The sequence below is a fragment of the Triticum urartu genome, chromosome 5, assembly GCF_003073215.2.
Source record: "Triticum urartu cultivar G1812 chromosome 5, Tu2.1, whole genome shotgun sequence".
NCBI lineage: Eukaryota > Viridiplantae > Streptophyta > Magnoliopsida > Poales > Poaceae > Triticum > Triticum urartu.
In genome coordinates this window covers 336,494,900-336,516,019 of record NC_053026.1, presented here as the reverse complement: position 1 = coordinate 336,516,019, position 21,120 = coordinate 336,494,900, and the positions used below count along the sequence as shown (strand labels likewise).

Below are 21,120 nucleotides of genomic sequence, written 5' to 3'. Positions count from 1 at the left end.
CTGATCACTCTGAGGAACTTGAAAGATGAAAGAACTAAGATTTTTCCTTCAACTATGAGGGGAGGTAATGAACTGCCATCTACCTCTGCAGTTGATTCACCTTCTGTTTTGAGTAAACTTGCGACACCTACTCCTACTATTCATTCTGATATGTCGCATGTTATTGATGATGCCAATTCTGCTTTGCATGATACTTATGATGAAACTACTTCTATGCTTGATAATAATGTGCCACTAGGTGAATTTCTTGAGGAACAACTTGCTAGGGTTAGAGAGAATGAAATTATTGAAACTGATAATATTGATGAAAGTGGTGATGAAGATTCTCCCCCTAGATATGAATTGCCTGTTGTGCCTGAGGGTTATGTTATGGATGAAGAAAATGCTAGATACTTTTTAGTTTGCAATGATAGATCTGATCTTAAGAAATTATTAGCTAAGCTTAAAGAAAAATCTTTGAATGCCAGAATGAAATATGACCCTGCTTTTGCTACTTCACCTATCTGCATTTCTGATAAGGATTATGATTTCTCTGTCGGTCCTGAGTTAATTACTTTGGCTGAAGCCGATCCTTTTTATGGCTATGAATCTGAAACTATTGTGGCACATCTTACTAAGTTAAATGATATAGCCACCCTGTTCACTAATGATGAGAAAACCCGCTATTACATTATCCTTAAGTTATTTCCGTTCTCATTAAAGGGTGATGCTAGAACATGGTTTAATTCTCTTGATCCTGGTTGTGTGTGTAGTCCCCAGGATATGATATATTACTTCTCTGCTAAATATTTCCCCGCTCATAAGAAACAAGCTGCCTTAAGGGAAATATATAATTTTGTGCAAATTGAAGAAGTGAGTCTCCCACAAGCTTGGGGGAGGCTTCTTCGATCACTTAATGCTTTGCCCGATCATCCTCTCAAGAAAAATGAAATACTTGATATCTTTTATAATGGATTAACTGATGCTTCCAGAGACCACCTGGATAGTTGTGCTGGTTGTGTTTTCAAGGAAAGAACTGTTGATGAAGCTGAATTGCTATTGAATAATATGTTGAGTAATGAAAATGATTGGACCCTTCCTGAACCAACTCCTAAGCCAACTCCGAAGAAAAGGGGTATTATATTTCTCAGTCCTGAAGATATGCAAGAGGCAAAGAAATCTATGAAAGAAAATGGTATTAAAGCTGAAGATGTTAAGAATTTACAACCTATTGAAGAAATACATGGTCTTGATAACCCGACATAGGTAGTAAAGGTAAATTCTCTCTATAGATTTGATGAAGGTGATATTCCTTGTTATAAGTCTGCTAGCCAATGCTTAGATGAGTTTGATAACTTTATTGTTAAACAAGAAAACTTCAATGCTTATGTTGGTAGACAATTGAAACGTAATGCTTATATGATTGAACACTTGAGTGATTATATGTCTAGAGTTAAAGGTGAACTTAAACTTATTAGTAAACATGCTTCTATGGTTACCACTCAAGTAGAACAAGTACTTAAGGCTCAGAATGATTTGCTCAATGAATTAAACAATAAGAAAAATAATAATGCTGTTAGAGTTGTGACTAGAGGGGGTAAAATGGCTCAGGAACCTCTGTATCCTGAGGGCCACCCTAAGAGAATGATCAAGATTCTCAGAGAACTAATGTTGATGCACCTAGTTCTTCTAAGAAGAATAAAAAGAAAAATGACAGGACTTTGCATGGTTTTAGTGAACCTGTTGTTGACACACCTGAGAATCCCAATGATAGTTTTATTTCTGATGCTGAAACACAATCTGGTAATGAACATGAACCTAGTGATAATGTTAATGATTGAAACTGCGTTATATCGACTAGAGGGGGGGTGAATAGGCGATTTTTATGAAAGTCTTCAAAACATGGAAGTTATGAAGACAAACAGTAGAGATATGCCTCTCATTATGCAGCGGAAGTTAGATTACACTAGGCAAGCCATGGTCAAGTATTCAATAGAGTGAAAGCACAGTGACAAGTAGCTGCAGTGTAATAAGGATCAGGTAGGAAGAAGTTATGAAGCCAAACAAATCATACAGTTACGTTGTGAAGACAAAAGATATAGCAAGCATGCAATGGCTTCACAATGAGTAACAGTAAGTAAAAGGAAGTGAAGATGAAACCAATGACTCGTTGAAGACAATGATGTGTTGGACCAGTTCCAGTTGCTGTGACAACTGTACGTCTGGTTGGAGCGGCTAGGTATTTAAACCTTAGGACACATAGTCCCGGACACCCAGTCCTGAACACGCAGCTCAGGACACCAAGTCCTCACCGTATTCTCCTTGAGCTAAGGTCACATAGTCCTCGCCCAATCACTCAGGTAAGTCTTCAAGGTAGACTCCCAAACCTTCACAGACTTCGTTCACTGGCAATCCACAATGTCTCTTGGATGCTCAGAACGCGACGCCTAACCGTCTGGAGGATGCACAGTCCTCAAGTGTAATAAGTCTTCAGATCACTCAGACAAGAAGACTTAAGTGATGCCCAATTTACTCTGGCTCTGGGTGGTTAGGGCTTTCTCCTCGCTAGAAATTTTCTCTCAAAGGCTTCGAGGTGGGTTGCTCTCAAACGACAAAAGCCGTGCACTGAAATCTGAGCAGCCAACCACTTATGGTTGTAGGGGGTGGGCTATTTATAGCCACTTGGCAACCCGACCTGATTTGTCCAAAATGAACCTGGGTCACTAAGGAACTGACACGTGTCTCAACGGTCAGATTTCAAACTCTCATGGCAACTTTACTTGGGCTACAAGCAAAGCTGACTTGTCCGGCTCTGGACAAGATTCGCTCTCATTGTCTTCACTCGAAGACATAGGTTTTTGGTTTAGGCATCACTTCAGTCATTCTGACTGGTTCTCCTGGACCCCACTTAACAGTACGGTGGTTCCTGTGACTCAACACAAAAGAAAAAGAAACTACGAAAGATCTAAGTCTTCGAGCTCCATAGGCTTCATAACGTGTCTTCTTTTGTCATAGTCTTCAATGTGAATATCTTCATATACCACCTTTGACTTCAATGTCTTCATACATTTTTAGGGGTCATCTCTGGTAGTAAAACCGAATCAATGAGGGACTTCTACCTGTGTTATCCTGCAATTCTCACAAACACATTAGTCCCTCAACTAGGTTTGTCGTCAATACTCCAAAACCAACTAGGGGTGGCACTAGATGCACTTACAATCTCCCCCTTTTTGGTGATTGATGAAAAACTAGTTGAAGTTTTCAACGGGGAATATAGTCCGTGAAATTGTAAAGGATAAGGAATTGTCTTCATAAGTTGCAAGGGCTCCCCCTGAAGATGTGCATATAAGTTAATTTGCTTTTGGAATGCAAATGCACATGGCAGGTTGTACTTGTGGAGATCCACTTCAGCTTATGCTGACAATCCACTATGCATGTGAAAGTATATGAAGATAATGACATGCATAATGGAAAATGGACGTCTGCAGAATGAGATAAGTGCGGAATTTATCGTCGCACATGCGGAATTTATCTTCGCAAAACAGGGTGGCAAATAAGTAGCAGACGACCATCTGGTTTAAGTGTTACAACTCATAAGAACCAAATGTAAAACGAGAGTTGTAAGCATGAAGCAAAATATAAGGCACCCGCCCATATGAACCCGCTTGAAGACTATCAATCTCATATGCTTCTCCCCCTTTTGTCAGTAATGACCAAAAAGGTTTGAAGACATAGAGTCTCTACTCGTTCCCATGAGGAGTAGGTGAAGTAGCAGGGTTGTTGGTGTTGGTTGGCGGTGCAGAAGAGCTTGGAGGTGCTGAAGCAGGTGGCGGTGAGGTAGCATCATCTTCCTCCTCAATGATTCTGGCAGTGACTGTGGCAGCAGAGGAAGAAAACTCAGAGTCTTCAAGAGATGGAGTCCCCAGCAGCACAGCTCTTCGAGGAGGTGTGGAGTCAAACTTGAATCTCTCAGTGAAGCCATCCTCTTGAAGATCAGCTTCAGAAAGCATCATCGTTAGCCCTTTCCATGTGCGGCGACAGGTTTCATGGGCAACGAAAGCGTTCTTGGTGGCAAGATTTCGGATGCGATTTACATCCACCAAGAGGCTTTTCATCTGTCTCTTCAACCAGTCATGATGCCTATCCTGATTTTGATGAAGGGCCACAAGAAGCTCTCGGTCGTTGAGAACACGAGTGCGCTTCTTGGGTCTTGAAGCAGTGGCACTGTCAGTGGCTTCAGTTGATGAAGGGTGTGGTGCACGTGTAGTGCCAGCCAAAGGATACAACCTGGAGATGGCTTCAACACCTTCAACGTTCTGAGTGAAGCTCTGGTGTTCTGCATTCTGAAGACTCAAAGGTTGCTTGGCAGGCTCAGGATATATAGTTCAGCAGAGGTATCCACATCTGGCAAGAAGATCCGATGGTTGCGGGCTGAGGGCTGATATGAGATCGCAGAGTGAAGCTTGATCAGTCTCATTACCCAAGGAGCATAGAACTTCAAACCAAGTAAATCTGAGCCTGATGCAGCAAGTTGGCGTATGAAGAAGTCCTGTGCGTTGAAGCATTTGCCATCAAGGATACAAAATATCAGAGTCTTCATTGCACCCTCGATCTTGGCATTTGGAGAGTGCCCTTTGATAGGCCAGAGAGTCCGCCGGATAATGTGATAGATGGTTCTAGGCAGGTACTCAAAGTCTTCAACTAAGAACTCTGTTGGATAAGGAGCATCGTGGGGCAATGGCTTCATCATGGAGAGTATCTGACTCGTATTCGGTTCAGGCCTCTGGAATATGCTCTCAAGAGCTTCAGTGTGTAGCCGACAGCCTTGCTCGAAGAATTCGCCTGGAGTGGGCAGACCAGTGAGCTCAATGATATCAAATGCATTGGCTTCGTGATGAACGTTGCCGGTCATCCACTCCAGGACCCAAGTCTTCGGATCTCTGTTGTATCCTTTGATGTGCAGTGTGGCATAGAATTGTAGCAGGAGCTCTTCGTTCCAATGCTCTTCATCAGTGACAAACTGCAGCAGACCCACTTGTTTGAAGCAATCCAACGCTTCCTCTAGACAGGGCAGACCATCAATAGCTTCAACATCAAGGCGCTTGTGCGGAAAAATGCGACCTTGGTTGTACAGTATGCAAGAGTAGTAGCTGCGCTGAGGATAGATCTAGAACCTATCTGATGAAATCCTTTCCCTTGAATAGGGGTTCTTGGAGCTATTGAAGAAAGTATTATCTGCCCTGAAGCCATTGATGTTGAAGGAGCCAGGTGCTGATGCAGGACCTGGAAACCTTGGTAGTCTTGGGATTGGCTTCTGGACCTGAGGCTTGTGCTCAACATGATAGTTGAATTGGGGACCGGCAGCAGACTCAGGAACAGAAGCGGTGGGTTCAGTGGCTTCGCTGTCTTCAGAAGCTTTTGCTGGGGAGGGCTCCACATTAGCTTCGTTGTTGGTTGTGGCAGCCTTAAGATTTTCATCCTCCGCTTGACTAGCAGGAGGGTCTGTCACAAGCACGTTCTCCTGGAGAACTGCTTCTTGGTGGAGCAGAGGAGTGGGCTCTTGTGGTACTTCTTCTGCGGATGATGCAGCCGGAATGTCTTCAGCATAGACTTGAGGCCTCGGACCTTTGCGAAGCCTGCGGAACACAGACGACGCCTGTGGGGTTGGAGTGGGCTGGGCCTCATAGTCTTCTTCCTCTTGAGGGCGATCCGCCCATGAAGCATCCTGTGCAATTGGCGTCAGTGGACGACCAATGCTGATGAGTTCGCTGTGTTCTAACTGAGGAAGGGCTGCATCATCTTCTACATTGTCACGATGACCAATGTCTTCAGCAGCGATTGGGTCGGCTGCTGGAATGTCTTCAGCTTCAGGAGCCTCTGTGGAAGCAGGCTCATGAACCGTCAGTTGACGTTCTGCATCAGGGTGAACCATAGAAATGGGTTCAACTATCAAGGGCTCTGTGGGAGCAGCCCGAGCTTTCTTGATCTTTCGCTTTTTCTGAGTGGGGGCAGAAGGAGAGGCTTTAGAGTGTTTCCTCTTCCTGGCTTCAGCCTCTGCAGTTCTTGTCTTCTTGAGCTCTGAAGCTGTTGACCGGCTCTTTGGCTTCGAGCCAGTCGTTGCAGTTGGGAAGACAAGCGGAACTGCTTCCTGCCTTGGTGCCTCCGGTTCAGCTGGAACAGTCTTCTTCTTTTTCTTTGCGGCCATCTTGGGGTCGATGCCAGGACGCCCAAGTGCCTTGCGCTTCTCAGCCTCATTATAGGCTTGCACACATCTGTCAGCCAGAGTCTTCATCCGCTCACGTGAACCCTGAGCTTCTGCACGCTTCTTCAGAAAGTTTTCCTTTAGCTCATGCATCATTGTCTTGAAGTTCTTCACTTCCTGCACGCTGAGCTTGGCCATGTGCTTCTTGAACTGAGCCTTTTCATAGTCAATCTTCTGCTTCAGTTCAACAATGCGCTGGGCAATTGCAAGTTCTGAAGCAATGGCACCTTGAAAGGCGACACTGAGGCCAATAGGTAGCTGCAGATCTTCAAAGCTGATGTTTGGCATGTCAAACCACTCGTTAATGAAGCTGTGGATGATGGCGACATCAAAGAGAGGCAGATTATTGAAGATTTCTGCTTCTTCTTTGCTCTTGATGAGCTGCTCAAGAGCGTCATCTGCAAGATCTTCATCACTTGACAGATCAATGGCTTCGCTGCGCAGGATGGCAGCAGCTATGAGCTCTTTGCCAGTGTGAGACAGAGGTATCTTGGCCTTCTGGTGCCTTGAGACGCGAGATAAGTCTTCAGACTGCACACTGTCTTCAGGAGGTGCAGTCGCCAATGGCTTTGCCTTTGATATTTTTGGTGAAGGGGCCGGCTTTGAAGCTTTTGGCTTCTTCAACTGCCTTGGCTTCGGCACTGCAGGCACTGCAGGCGCTTCATCAGACTCAGTATCAGCTACAGGCTCATTCACTACAGTCTCTTGAACCAAAATGTAGGTGATGAGGCCTTCAAGGTTGGCATACGGACCGATGATATTGGGTTTTGCGTCGCGTGTGCCATCTGCCCTTGGTGCGGAGGGACCAGGGTTGAAGTCTAACCCCAACTTCTTCTTGTTCTGCTTCGCTGATTGTTGGGCAAACTGGAAGTTGCGCTTGAACAGATTATCGTCACGACACCAAAGTAGTCACGACGAATGTGCATCATCAGGCTGGGCCCACGAACCATGCATGGATAGAAGCTTTGGGAAATAGCTTCATCTCTGGACCTGGGTACAAGGTTCTTGAATAAGATATCTCCCCACGGTCTTTTGATGGCACTCTTCTCAGCATACTCTTGGGTTGTGAAGCGGTACTTGAACCATTGTTCTGCCCAATAGCGTCGAATCCATTGGATTCGGATCTTGCGCTGACCATAATTCTCTTCAGGATCTGTTTTATACATTTCTGCCAGTTCATCGGGCAGATCTTTGGATGTTCCTCCACGTTGCTGTCTGCCCCCCTTCCTTGCTGTTGTTTCTGAAGCCATAAACCTTAACTTGGAAGGCTTCAAGACGTTTAAAGGCTTCAAAGGCTTTCTTTTGCTTGACCAACAGGAACTGGCTTCAGGAGAATTTATGTGATGCCGTAAGAACTCTGCAAATGAATGCAGACTATGAGAACCAAAGGATTCTCCCACGAACATGTACCTGTGACAGCATTAAGGTGCGAGGGAAGGGGAAGAGGTGATATGCATTCTCAGAAGATTTTGAAGATAAATCAGTTTAGAAGACATTGACCTCATCGTGCGAAGACATTCACTTATAGATAAGAAGTTGGTTCCAGATTTGTACGAATCCACAGATCAGTACAAGTGAGGAATCTAACTACTTTGTGAAGCACAAGTGAATATACTAGGCATGTTATGAGATGCAGTTTGAGAGAGATCTAGTTTGTGTGAACAAAAACTACTTGTGGTAGAAAGTGACAGATCAATGGGATCAATGGTGCTGTAAAAAGGCAGTTTTATTTACCACACTGAGAACTGCTAGACGGAGCGAGAGATGAGGCCGAGCAGTTCACTCGTCCATGCCCTAACTTGGCGACGGAGGAGACCTACGGCGAAGGCGGAGAGGACGATGTCCGCGGTCGGCGTGAAGACGGCGTCGGAGAGGTTGCGGCAGCGAAGCGCTTCGTTGCCGGCGTCGTCGAGAGCTAGCGGTGGCGCTAGGGTTTGTGCGAGGGTAGAAGAAGAGATATTTACCGCTGTAAGTGTGTATTTATAGGCACAGAGGCGGCACTGTGCTATTACACAGGTGCCCCTGGCGATTCGCATTTGAGTAATACGTGGCCATCATGCGGTATTTTGGGGGCAGTTCCACGTCCCACGCACGCCTGGATTGTCGGGTGGTCGTTCCTACTTCTCCGGATTTCATGTGGATGAATGAGCATTGAAAACGGACTTAAATGTTGTCTCTGTGTCTTCTGCTGACAAGGACGCAGAGAAGACATTCGACAGTTTCAATAGATTGCATATGACTTGGAGAGATAGAATTTTGAGATAGAGAGCATAGAGAGGTTAGGGTCCGATCACATTCACTTAGTTCAAGAGATTCAACAAGAAGACATAGCTATAAGTGAATGCTGTAGAGGACAGAACACTAGTATATATATATATATATCTATATAATCAACATAGTGAAGATAATCATGAAGACATGTTGAGATTGAAGCCAAACCAAATGTGAAGACATTGCAAGGTAACGCCATGAGTGAAACACTTCAAAATAGAACGTTTGGTGGTGGCGTTACCCACCGTATAGGAAGTATTAGACCCAGACACAGCGCACAATTATCATGGCGCTCCGAAGTCAAATTCCACATTAATGTATTCACACTTAGAATGTATGTCTTCATTGATTGAAGATACACTTTACTTCGTGTGTTGCACATCTAAGTCATCAATATGCATAAGAGTTAGGATGTGTGCTTGATCACAGGACATTTGAGGATTCTAGGATATTTAGCTCACACCGTAACTTGCAAAACCTCTTCTCATCCAAGGGCTTGGTGAAGATATATGCCAATTGCTCTTCAGTGTTGACGTGTATGATATCAATGTCTTCCTTCACAACATGATCTCTGAGAAAGTGATGAAGAATTTCAATGTGCTTTGTCTTCGAGTGCTGAACTGGGTTGTTGGCAATCTAGATGGCGCTTTCGTTGTCGCAGTAAAGTGGCACTTGCTTCAGATGAATGCCATAGTCCTTGAGTGTTTGCTTCATCCACAGAAGCTGAGCGCAGCAAGATCCAGCAGCAATGTATTCAGATTCAGCAGTGGAGAGAGATACACAGTTCTGCTTCTTTGAAGACCAACATACAAGTGATCGTCCTAGAAACTGACATGTGCCTGATGTAGACTTGCGATCAACTTTGTCACCAGCATAATCAGCATCCTAAAATCCAACCAAATCAAACTCTGAGCCCTTTGGATACCATAATCCTAGAGTTGGGGTGTGAGCCAAATATCGAAGAATTCGCTTCACAGCTAATTGATGCGATTCCTTTGGTGCCGCTTGAAATCGAGCACACATGCAAACACTAAGCATAATATCTGGCCTAGATGCACATAGATAAAGTAAAGAACCAATCATGGAGCGGTATACCTTTTGATCAAACTCTTTACCATTGTTGTCAGGACCCAGATGATGTTTGGCTGGCATTGGTGTTGTGAAGCCTTTGCAGTCCTGCATACCGAACTTCTTCAGGCAATCTTTGAGATACTTCTCTTGAGATATGAAGATGCCATTGCGTTGTTGTCGTATTTGAAGACCAAGGGAGAACTTCAGCTCCCCCATCATAGACATCTGATATTGCTCTTGCATCATATAGCCAAACTCTTCACTATACTTCTGATTGGTGCAGCCAAAGATAATATCATCCACATATATTTGGCACACAAACAGTTCACCATCATATGTCTTCGTGAAAAGAGTGGGATCTAGGGAACCAGGTATGAAGCCTTTGCTCTTCAGGAAGTATTTGAGTGTGTCATACCAGGCCCTAGGGGCTTGTTTGAGGCCATACAGTGCCTTGTTGAGCTTGTATACCATGTCAGGATGTTTTGGATTTTCAAAGCCAGGCGGTTGTGCAACATACACTTCCTCTTCAATCTTGCCATTGAGAAAGGCACTCTTCACATCCATTTGATATAGAAGTATGTTATGATGATTTGCATAGGCCAGCAGTATGCGGATGGCTTCAAGCCTAGCCACAGGAGCAAATGTTTCATCGAAGTCAATGCCTTCCACTTGAGTATATCCTTGAGCAACGAGACGAGCTTTGTTTCTGACAACTTGACCATGCTCATCTTGCTTGTTGCAGTATATCCATTTGGTGCCTATTATGTTGTGCTTCCATGGATCAGGACGCTTAACCAGTTCCCATACATTATTTAGCTCAAACTGTTGAAGCTCTTCTTGCATAGCTTGAATCCATTCAGGTTCCAAGAAGGCTTCTTCAACTTTCTTGGGTTCTGATATTGAGACGAATGCGAAGTGCCCACAGAAATTTGCTAGCTGAGTTGCCCTTGAACGAGTGAGTGGACCAGGTGCATTGATGCTGTCAATTATTCTGTCAATCTGCACTTCATTGGCAACACGAGGATGTACAGGGCGAAGACTTTGCTCTTGCTGATCTGTGTTGATGTTGGGAGGAATGTCTTCAGGCTGAGCATTGTCTTCATGTTGATCAGGTGCTGAGATGATAAGTTCTTCTTCAGGATGAGCTTCAGAAGGTATAATCTCTCCAGTTCCCATTAGCTTGATTGATTCACTAGCTGGAATTTCATCTAGCACATTTGGCAGTAGCTCTCTTTGTGAACCATTTGTCTCATCGAACCGCACATCCACGGTTTCAACAACTTTGTAATGAAAGAGATTGAAGACTCTGTAGGAGTGCGAATCCTTTCCATATCCAAGCATAAAACCCTCATGTGCTTTTGGTGCAAATTTTGAGGTGTGATGTGGGTCCTTGATCCAGCACCTTACGCCAAATACTCTGAAGTAACTGACATTTGGCTTTTTTCCAGTAAGGAGCTCATAAGATGTTTTGTTCAAAAGCTTGTGAAGATAAACACGATTGATTGTATGGCATGCAGTGTCAATGGCTTCAGTCCAGAATTTTCTTGGAGTCTTGTATTCATCTAGCATCGTTCTGGCCATCTCAATGAGTGTTCTGTTCTTGCGTTCGATGACGCCATTCTGCTGTGGCGTGTACAGAGCTGAGAATTCATGTGTGATGCCCAAGGTATCAAGATATGTATCAAGGCTAGTGTTCTTGAATTCAGTGCCATTGTCACTTCTGATGTGCTTTATCTTGGCGCCAAAATTGTTCATAGCTCGATTGGCGAAGCGTCTGAAGACATCCTGCACTTCAGTCTTGTAAAGGATTATGTGCACCCAAGTATATCTAGAGTAATCATCAACAATGACAAAGCCATAGAGGCAAGCAGTAGTAGTAAAAGTTGAGTAGTGAGTGGGACCAAAAAGATCCATGTGAAGCAGTTCGAAGGGTCGAGTAGTGGTCATGATTGTCTTCGAGGGATGCTTTGCCCTCGTCATCTTCCCTGCTTCACAGGCACCGCATAAGTGATCTTTCTTGAACTTGACGCCCTCGATGCCTATGACATGCTTCTTCTTCGCAAGGGTGTGGAGGTTCCTCATGCCAGCATGCCCAAGCCTCCGATGCCAAAGCCAGCATTCTGAAGCTTTCACAAGAAGACATACTGCAAGTTGTGGCCCTGCTAAGAAATCTACCACGTACAGATCATCTTTTCGATACCCTTCAAACACTAGAGACTTGTCAGATTCCATTAGTACAAGGCAACAATATTTTCCAAACATTACGATCATGTTCAAATCGCAAAGCATTGAGACAGACATTAAGTTGAAGCCAAGGGATTCAACAAGCATGACTTTATCCATGTGTTGATCCTTTGAGATTGCAACTCTACCTAGACCCAATACCTTACTTTTACCAGTGTCAGCAAATGTGATGTGGCTCTTGTCGGATGGACGTAAGGTTGAGTCCATAAGAAGGCTTCTTTTGCCAGTCATGTGATTTGTACACCCACTGTCAATAATCCATTCTGAAGACTTTGAAGACGCTGGTGTCGTACCCTACAGTGCAGTTAGGGGGATAGGCTTCACGAAAAGAATTGTGAAGCAAAAACATTTAACGAATCAGTGGGTTATGAAAACTTAGATCCAGATTAGGACTAATAGGGAGAGTAGCATGCGATTCAGGAACGAAGTACATAATGATGCCATTCGGGCATTTTATCTTGCGCCCTACAAGATTTGTAAGGTCCCCAGCAATAGCGTCAGAAGATTTTGGTTTTCTGCTGGAGACCTTTCCCTGCAAAAGAGAGTTAAGCTTTCTTAACCACCCACATCTTCAAGGGTGGCTTAGAAGCAATAAGTCTAAGTGCAGCATCTGAGAATTTTGGTTTTGGAGCCCTAGCAAATAGTCTAGCAGACGGACAATAGTACTCATAAGAATAGGCAGAATAGTTTTTGGTCATATGAACATGAAGGTTTGATGAATTGCTCTCATATTCATATGCCTGAGTATGGTTTCCCTGCAAAACATTTGCGTTAGTGCGACTCAGGTGAGTCCTCTGTCTGTATGAAGCCTTTGGACCATATGAAGGCTTTGGTCTGAGGTTTGTCTTCTTCATGTGAGGTGTCATGAAGACATTCACAGGAAGATTTTCCAGACACTTTTTCGGAACCCAGATCTTCTTCATAGGCGGTCCATTCCTGCAGTTGGTACCAATGTACCTGGAAAACACTACACTATTCTGATTTTTAAACAGTACATAGTTTGCATCAAAGGATTCATCAATGATAATGGGGTTAGCACAGGTGAAGCCAGATAAATTGGATGGATCTGCTGAAGGTTCCTTTGCAGCAACCCACTTGGTTTTGGGGTACTGCTCAGGTTTCCAGTAAGAGCCATCTGCATTTATTTTCCTTACGAACCCAACACCCTCTTTTCTAGGGTTTCGGTTCAGAATCTGCTTCTTGAGGACATCACATAATGTCTGATGTCCTTTAAGACTTTTGTACATCCCTGGTTCAAGCAATGTCTTCAACCTAGCATTCTCATCAGCAATAGCAGTGGTATCCTCAGCAGAGGGGTTAGTTACCACATCAACAGTTGGAGATATTGCAACAGCAGTAGCAGTGGAACATTCAGCAACAGAAGTAGCATTATCACGCTCAATGCATTTAAGACATGGTGGTTCAAATCCTTCCTGAGCGGAACTGATCTGTTCGGCGCGAAGTGACTCGTTTTCCTTTTGAAGATCTTCATGAGCCGCTCTCAATTTCTCAAGTTCTTGCTTCCTTTGAAGATAATCATAGGAAAGATTTTCATGAGTTGTTGATAGAGTATCATGACGATCTTCAAGTTCCTGATACTTAACGTGAAGATTTTTTATGTCTTCAATTAAGGATTCAGATCGAGTCATTTCAGCACCCAACAGATCATCGCTTCTGTCTAACAGTTTTTGAATATGTTCTATGGCTTTCTGTTGTTCAGTTGCAATTTTAGCAAGTGTTTTGTAACTGGGTTTTGAATCACAATCAGAGTCATCGTCACTAGATGTTTGATAGTGAGTAGTGCGTTTGTTTACCTTGGCACCGCGTGCCATGAAGCAGTAGGTAGGAGTGGAGTAGTCCTTGTCATTTGCATCGGTGTCGGTGATGAAGTCATTGTCTTCAGTGTTGAAGATGGACTTGGCGACGTATGCTGTAGCCAGACTTGCAATGCCAGAATCAAACTCCTCCTCAGACTCCACCTCTGCCTCCTCAGAAGCGGACTCCTCCTCTAAATCCATTTCCTTGCCAACAAACGCACGTGCCTTGCCAGATGAGCTCTTCTTGTGTGATGAAGACTTTGAGGAAGACTTGGAAGAAGACTTTGTGTATTTCTTCTTCTTCTTGTCGTCAGAGTCATATTCCTTGCTCTTCTTCTTCTTTCTGTTCTCATTGTCCCACTGTGGACACTCAGAGATGAAGTGTCCAGTTTTCTTGCACTTGTGGCATGTTTTCTTCTTGTAGTCATGAGCAGAAGCTTCATCATTCCTTGAGCTTGATCGTGAAGACTTTCTGAAGCCTTTCTTCTTGGTGAATTTTTGGAACTTCTTCACTAGCATTGCAAGTTCCCTTCCAATGTCTTCAGGATCATCAGAACTGCTGTTAGATTCTTCTTCAGATGAGGAAACAGCTTTTGCCTTCAAGGCACGAGTTCGCCCATAGTTTGGATCGTAGATATCTCTTTTCTCCGAAAGCTGAAACTCATGTGTATTGAGCCTCTCAAGTATGTCAGACGGATTGAGTGTCTTGAAATCAGGACGTTCTTGGATCATCAGGGCCAGGATGTCAAATGAACTATCAAGTGATCTCAGCAGCGTCTTGACGACTTCGTGTTTGGTAATCTCAGTGGCGCCGAGGGCTTGAAGCTCATTTGTGATGTCAGTGAGTCGGTCAAATGTGTGCTGGACATTCTCATTGTCATTTCGCTTGAAGCGGTTGAAGAGATTGCGAAGGACACTGATTCTTTGATCTCTCTGGGTTGAGATGCCTTCATTGACCTTGGAGAGCCAGTCCCAGACCAGCTTGGATGTCTTCAAGGCACTCACACGGCCATACTGTCCTTTGGTCAGATGACCACAGATGATGTTCTTGGCAGTAGAGTCCAGTTGAACGAATTTCTTGACATCAGCAGCAGTGACACCTTCTCCAGACTTGGGAACGCCGTTCTCGACGACATACCATAGGTTGACGTCAATGGCTTCAAGATGCATACGCATCTTATTCTTCCAGTAGGGATATTCAGTTCCATCGAAGACGGGGCATGCAGCGGAGACTTTAATTATCCCTGCAGTCGACATAGCTAAAACTCCAGGTGGTTAAACCGAATCACACAGAACAAGGGAGCACCTTGCTCTGATACCAATTGAAAGTGCGTTATATCGACTAGAGGGGGGGGGTGAATAGGCGATTTTTATGAAAGTCTTCAAAACGTGGAAGTTATGAAGACAAATAGTAGAGATATGCCTATCACTATGCAGTGGAAGTTAGATTACACTAGGCAAGCCATGGTCAAGTATTCAATAGAGTGAAAGCACAATGACAAGTAGCTGCAGTGTAATAAGGATCAGGTAGGAAGAAGTTATGAAGCCAAACAAATCATACAGTTACGTTGTGAAGACAAAAGATATAGCAAGCATGCAATGGCTTCACAATGAGTAACAGTAAGTAAAAGGAAGTGAAGATGAAACCAGTGACTCGTTGAAGACAATGATGTGTTGGACCAGTTCCAGTTGCTGTGACAACTGTACGTCTGGTTGGAGCGGCTAGGTATTTAAACCTTAGGACACACAGTCCCGGACACCCAGTCCTGAACACGCAGCTCAGGACACCAAGTCCTCACCATATTCTCCTTGAGCTAAGGTCACATAGTCCTCGCCCAATCACTCAGGTAAGTCTTCAAGGTAGACTCCCAAACCTTCACAGACTTCGTTCACTGGCAATCCACAATGTCTCTTGGATGCTCTGAACGCGACGCCTAACCGTCTGGAGGATGCACAGTCCTCAAGTGTAATAAGTCTTCAGATCACACAGACAAGAAGACTTAAGTGATGCCCAATGTTTACTCTGGCTCTGGGTGGTTAGGGCTTTTCTCCTCGCTAGGAATTTTCTCTCAAAGGCTTCGAGGTGGGTTGCTCTCAAACGACAAAAGCCGTGCACTGAAATCTGAGCAGCCAACCGTTTATGGTTGTAGGGGGTGGGCTATTTATAGCCACTTGGCAACCCGACCTGATTTGTCCGAAATGACCCTGGGTCACTAAGGAACTGACACGTGTCTCAACGGTCAGATTTCAAACTCTCATGGCAACTTTACTTGGGCTACAAGCAAAGCTGACTTGTCCGGCTCTGGACAAGATTCGCTCTCATTGTCTTCACTCGAAGACATAGGTTTTTGGTTTAGGCATCACTTCAGTCATTCTGACTGGTTCTCCTGGACCCCACTTAACAGTACGGTGGTTCCTATGACTCAACACAAAAAGAAAAAGAACTACGAAAGATCTAAGTCTTCGAGCTCCATAGGCTTCATAACGTGTCTTCTTTTGTCATAGTCTTCAATGTGAATATCTTCATATACCACCTTTGACTTCAATGTCTTCATACATTTTTAGGGGTCATCTCTGGTAGTAAAACCGAATCAATGAGGGACTTCTACCTGTGTTATCCTGCAATTCTCACAAACACATTAGTCCCTCAACTAGGTTTGTCGTCAATACTCCAAAACCAACTAGGGGTGGCACTAGATGCACTTACAATGATGATGTTCATGTTGATGCTCAACCTAGGAAGAACAATGATGTAGAGATTGAACCTGCTGTTGATCTTGATAACCCACAATCAAAGAATCAACGTTATGATAAGACAAACTTCGTTGCCAGGAAGCATGGTAAAGAAAGAGAACCGTGGCCACTACAAGACAAACCCCCCTACACCAACACATATTTAGCAACGGAGCTGGCATATGCGTTGGCAGGCCGTGGACTCAACATCCCCACCTCCCCACGAATAGTTAACTTCCTCCCTCTACTCACTTCTTCCTTGATTATCTACAGTTCTCCACATCACACGGCCAAACATGTGGAAAAGGGGGGCGACACAACTTTATCTCCTTGCAGACCTCCCTAAAAAATATCTCACTACGGGCCGCCACCACAAATGCTCAATCGATCTCACCTGATCCACCACCGCCGCCACAAATCCTCCATCGTTCTCACCTGATTTCCCTGCACCGCCGTTGGCTTGGCGCACATCTAGGTTTCCCAACTTGGTCCTTGGGCATGAGGGTTCCCTCCCACGGTATGTAGATCACGGCTGGACAAGAAACTGTCACGGTGCCGCTGGCCATGTCCACCGCCGGCACCATCGCGCTCTTCCTGGAAGCCCCGCTCCCCGCGCTCCATTTCGATAGTCACCACAGGGAACAACTACAAGAGGAAGACGCACAAGGTTTCTTCTCCCCTTCTTTTGGGTTTTCTATTTCACTTTGTTGCCTTGGGAGTTCTTAATTCCTTCTCTAGTGTGCGCGCGAAGGTGTCGAAGATGCGGCAGGGATGGGGAAGGTTATGCCTCGCTGCACCAGGAGGTAGCATCTACTCTGCTATAAGAATGCTAAGCAAAGTAAGTGGCTCTGCAAGATGGTATATGCTTCTTCAGTTTACGCACATTTTTTCTTCCTTTTTCAGCTAATCATAGTTCAGTTATGAGAAGTCAATAAGAATTCAGTACTGCCAGAAATGTCCATGGTCATGTAGTTTGGTTGGTGTCATGTTCGGAATGCCTGGTGAGATTTCCAGGACTTCATTTGAGTTGTTCCTTTCTTTGCACCATCTAGGTTCAGCCAAAATATAGCTTCTCCTTTGTACTCCTATGATCCTATCTAGATCTCAATGTGCAGGTTGTTATTACTTTGGCTGAACCTGGATGGTGCAAAGTCAGGCTTGCTTCTCTCAGTTTCCTATCTAGATCTCCATGTGCTGGTTGTTACTAGTTGTCTTGATTTATTTAGATAAATACCACTTTGTTTACCTCTTGTTTGATAGGAATTTGGATCAGATGTCAATAGCGTAGGGGCAGGGGGCTACTCGATGGGCCAAAAAATCGGAGGTTTGGTTGCAGTTCCCAAATGCACAGCAGCGGAGCGACGACTCCCATATGCACAACGGTGGCACGACGACTACGAGATGTACAGAAGTGGTACAGCCGCTCCACAGTGATGGTTTGTAGTGCAGTACGGTCAGCTAAGCCATCTGCCCCATCCCGTCCAATCCAATACAATAGCTCAGTCACCTAGGCTGATATGTCCATTCATATTTCTAATGCCACATTAACGCATCAATGATTAGTGGTTGGCATTTACTGTAGTTTTTTGCGACTCTCTATGGGTTTGTGTTTCTCGTATCTCTATTAATTTATACTTCTCGATAGGGTCTTAGCCATATTCCTACAATACAATGCAATATGCAGCAGCTATAAGTTATACGGATATTACTAGTTGTAGTTGCAGCTATTAATTTTGTATTAGTATAGTTGTTCAGTCAAGTAGGAAAACTTAGATGCATGTACATGTATGGAACTGACTATGCAGTATTTAAGTTTCCAGCAATTTTTCGTTGAAAAACTAATCACTGTTGAAAAAGTAGCTTCCAATTTTGACAGTGATCTTTTACTGCAAACACTGAACCATCTCACTTGACAAAGTTTATCTATTAATTAAATATATTGGCAATACCAAAATGCATCAATTTCTCAGTATTTTAGATTGTCTTGAGAGAGTTCAAATTCAGAGTAACATTTGGTCTAGAGACTTTGTGTGAGTAATGATTTTCTGTTGACTTATCCATTCTAACCATGGTACTGGCTTATGGAGATCATAGTTTCTCTATGGAGAAAATTTAATGTCAGTATACATACATTCAAAATATTGTTTTGTGGTCTTCTAAATTACCAATACATATGTTGTAACTTCGGGCTACAGAAACTGAATTGTTTCAGGTAGTGATGACATTACGTGGTGACTGATGTCAAACGACAACACATGGTTCAGGTTTGCCGCTTGTATTTTACTACATTTAAGTGTAGTACGTGAATGTATAATTAGAATATATAGCTTTGAAATCACAACTTGTAAATCCTAGCACCACCACTAGTTCCATGTCAATATTCTTGGCACTTAAACATGGAAGATCACTAGTGCCAGATAGGAATTTTTATGATGTAATTTGTAACTGTAGTTCTATCACTACAAAGGGAAATTGGACTACTAATTGCCATCCTGAATATTATTTCTTATCTACCATATACCTATCTTTTCCCCCCACCTAATTTGCACAAAAATAACACTTTTCTTGCATGCTGCTTCTACGAGATATGACTCGTTACAACTAGATCAGGTAAACCAGTTCATCACATACTGTGTGTGTAAATTACATTCCCTTGCTTCCTATAAAACACTATTTCTATCGACATGATGAAACTTAATTATGGAATGAGGTGAGTTAGTTTAGTACGCTAATATCTACTTACAGCTACAGATGTGTGATACTTTCCAAATCTAACTAGTCTGGGTTTTGCGAATATATCACACCATATTCACTCATGCTATCGCCGACTAGTCACATAAGTTTATTCTATTTCAATTAGATATGTAGTTTTTCTATGGTTAAGAAACTAATGACTTGTTGTTTTTCTTCCGTAGAGATGTACATGTAGAGTTGGTGCTACATTAGCAAAATCTGACCCGTTGACACGACCACTAAAAATGTTAAAAATTATTGGCCATGCAGCCGGATTAATTATTGCATAGCCTTCAACCTTAGATTGTTGCTCTTCTAAATTTTGCTGCTCTATTAACCTTTTTTTCTACCATAAGTTACTGATCTCATTTCTGTATTTTTGTAGATTCATAAGATATTTTGACGATGCATGGCTTAGACGTTGATTGCAAGGTCCAGAATGGTGCTACTGGATAGTCTTATCACCTGATTGCAAGGTTGAGAATGGTGTTGTTGCTGGATAGTTTTATCATGTGACTGCAAGGTCGAGAGTGGTGGTGCTGCTATATAGTCTAATCATCTGATTGCAAGGTCGAGAATGGTGTTGCTGTTGGATAGTCTTATGTTATATTTTAGGATATCATTTCCAGTGTCAATGTTTCAAAAATTCTAATTTCGAATAGTTGAGAAAATGATTGAAAGATCCAGAATTTGGCTAGTACTATAATCTTTGGATCATGTTGTTTGTAATGCAATAGAGGAAATTATATATTAGACCTTTCTCATATATAGTGCCTCCTATGTACTATCCTCATTGACCTTATCATTATCAACGGCTATATATAAAATACATGTTATATCCATTTGAATATCCTTTTGTGTTGCGTGGCAGCAACAAATATGAACTATTGTTAAGCTCCTACTAAATACGTTGCTATCTTGCAACGCTTATTCACATCGTTTACCAACGCATGTGTATATGTTGTTGTAGACCTTTGCAACGCCACCAATGGCAGTGAATATTAATCCGTTGGTATAGACCCTAGCAACGGTTATATAGACATACAACAACGCATCGATGCATTGCTGAAGGGGGGTTGAAACCCATGCCTTTTCCTCCTAAACCATCCAAGAAAAAGGATGATGAGGATTTTGAGCGCTTTGCTGAAATGATTAGACCTATCTTTTTGCGTATGCGTTTGACCGATATGCTTAAAATGAATCCTTATGCTAAGTATATGAAAGATATTGTCACTAATAAAAGAAAGATACCAGAAGCTGAAATTTCCACCATGCTTGCCAATTATACTTTCAAAGGTGGAATACCAAAGAAACTGGGAGATCTAGGAGTACCAACTATACCATGTTCCATTAAAAGAAACTATGTTAAAACTGCTTTATGTGATCTTGGAGCCGGTGTTAGTGTTATGCGTCTCTCTTTATATCGTAGACTTGATTTGAATAAGTTGACACCTACTGAAATATCTTTGCAAATGGCTAATAAAGCAACTGCTATACATGTCGGTATTTGTAAGGATGTGCCTGTTGTGGTTGCAAACGTTACTATTTTAACGGACTTTGTTATCCTTGATATTCCCGAGGACGATAGTATGTCTATTATTCTTGGTAGACCCTTTTTGAATACCGTAGGGGCTATTATTGATTGCAACAAAGGAAATGTCACTTTTCATGTTAATGGTAATGAGCATATGGTACACTTTCCAAGGAAACAACCTCAAGTCCACAGTATCAATTCTATTGGAAAAACTTCAACAATTACTATTGGAGGTTTTGAATTTCCTCTTCCTACTGTCAAGAAGAAATATGATATTATTATTGTTGGGGATGTGCATAGCCCCGTTGAGGTAACCTAGTGTTATTCAAAAATTGTCCGGTTTCATGCGATTCAGAATGAGTTTGTTAACAAGACTTGATCAAACTTGTTAGTGGATTCCTTTTGATGAGCATGAGATGGATGAAGTTAGAAAACACAACTCTCTATACTCTCCTTTTAGTTTCTATTATTTAGAT

The 21,120-nt window shown here is 43.1% G+C and overlaps 1 long non-coding RNA gene across 4 annotated transcripts; it reads left to right on the top strand.

Annotated features, from left to right (window-relative positions):
• Positions 1-16,584: 16,584 nt before the first annotated feature.
• LOC125508895 lies at positions 16,585-19,860 on the top strand. Of its 4 annotated transcripts, none has more exons than XR_007283863.1 (3): positions 16,585-17,044; positions 17,116-17,378; positions 17,493-19,860. It is a non-coding gene; the product is annotated as an uncharacterized LOC125508895 (long non-coding RNA). The 4 variants fall into 4 exon arrangements; XR_007283862.1 differs by having other exon boundaries at positions 17,116-18,641; positions 19,496-19,860; XR_007283861.1 differs by having other exon boundaries at positions 17,129-19,860.
• Positions 19,861-21,120: the final 1,260 nt, after the last annotated feature.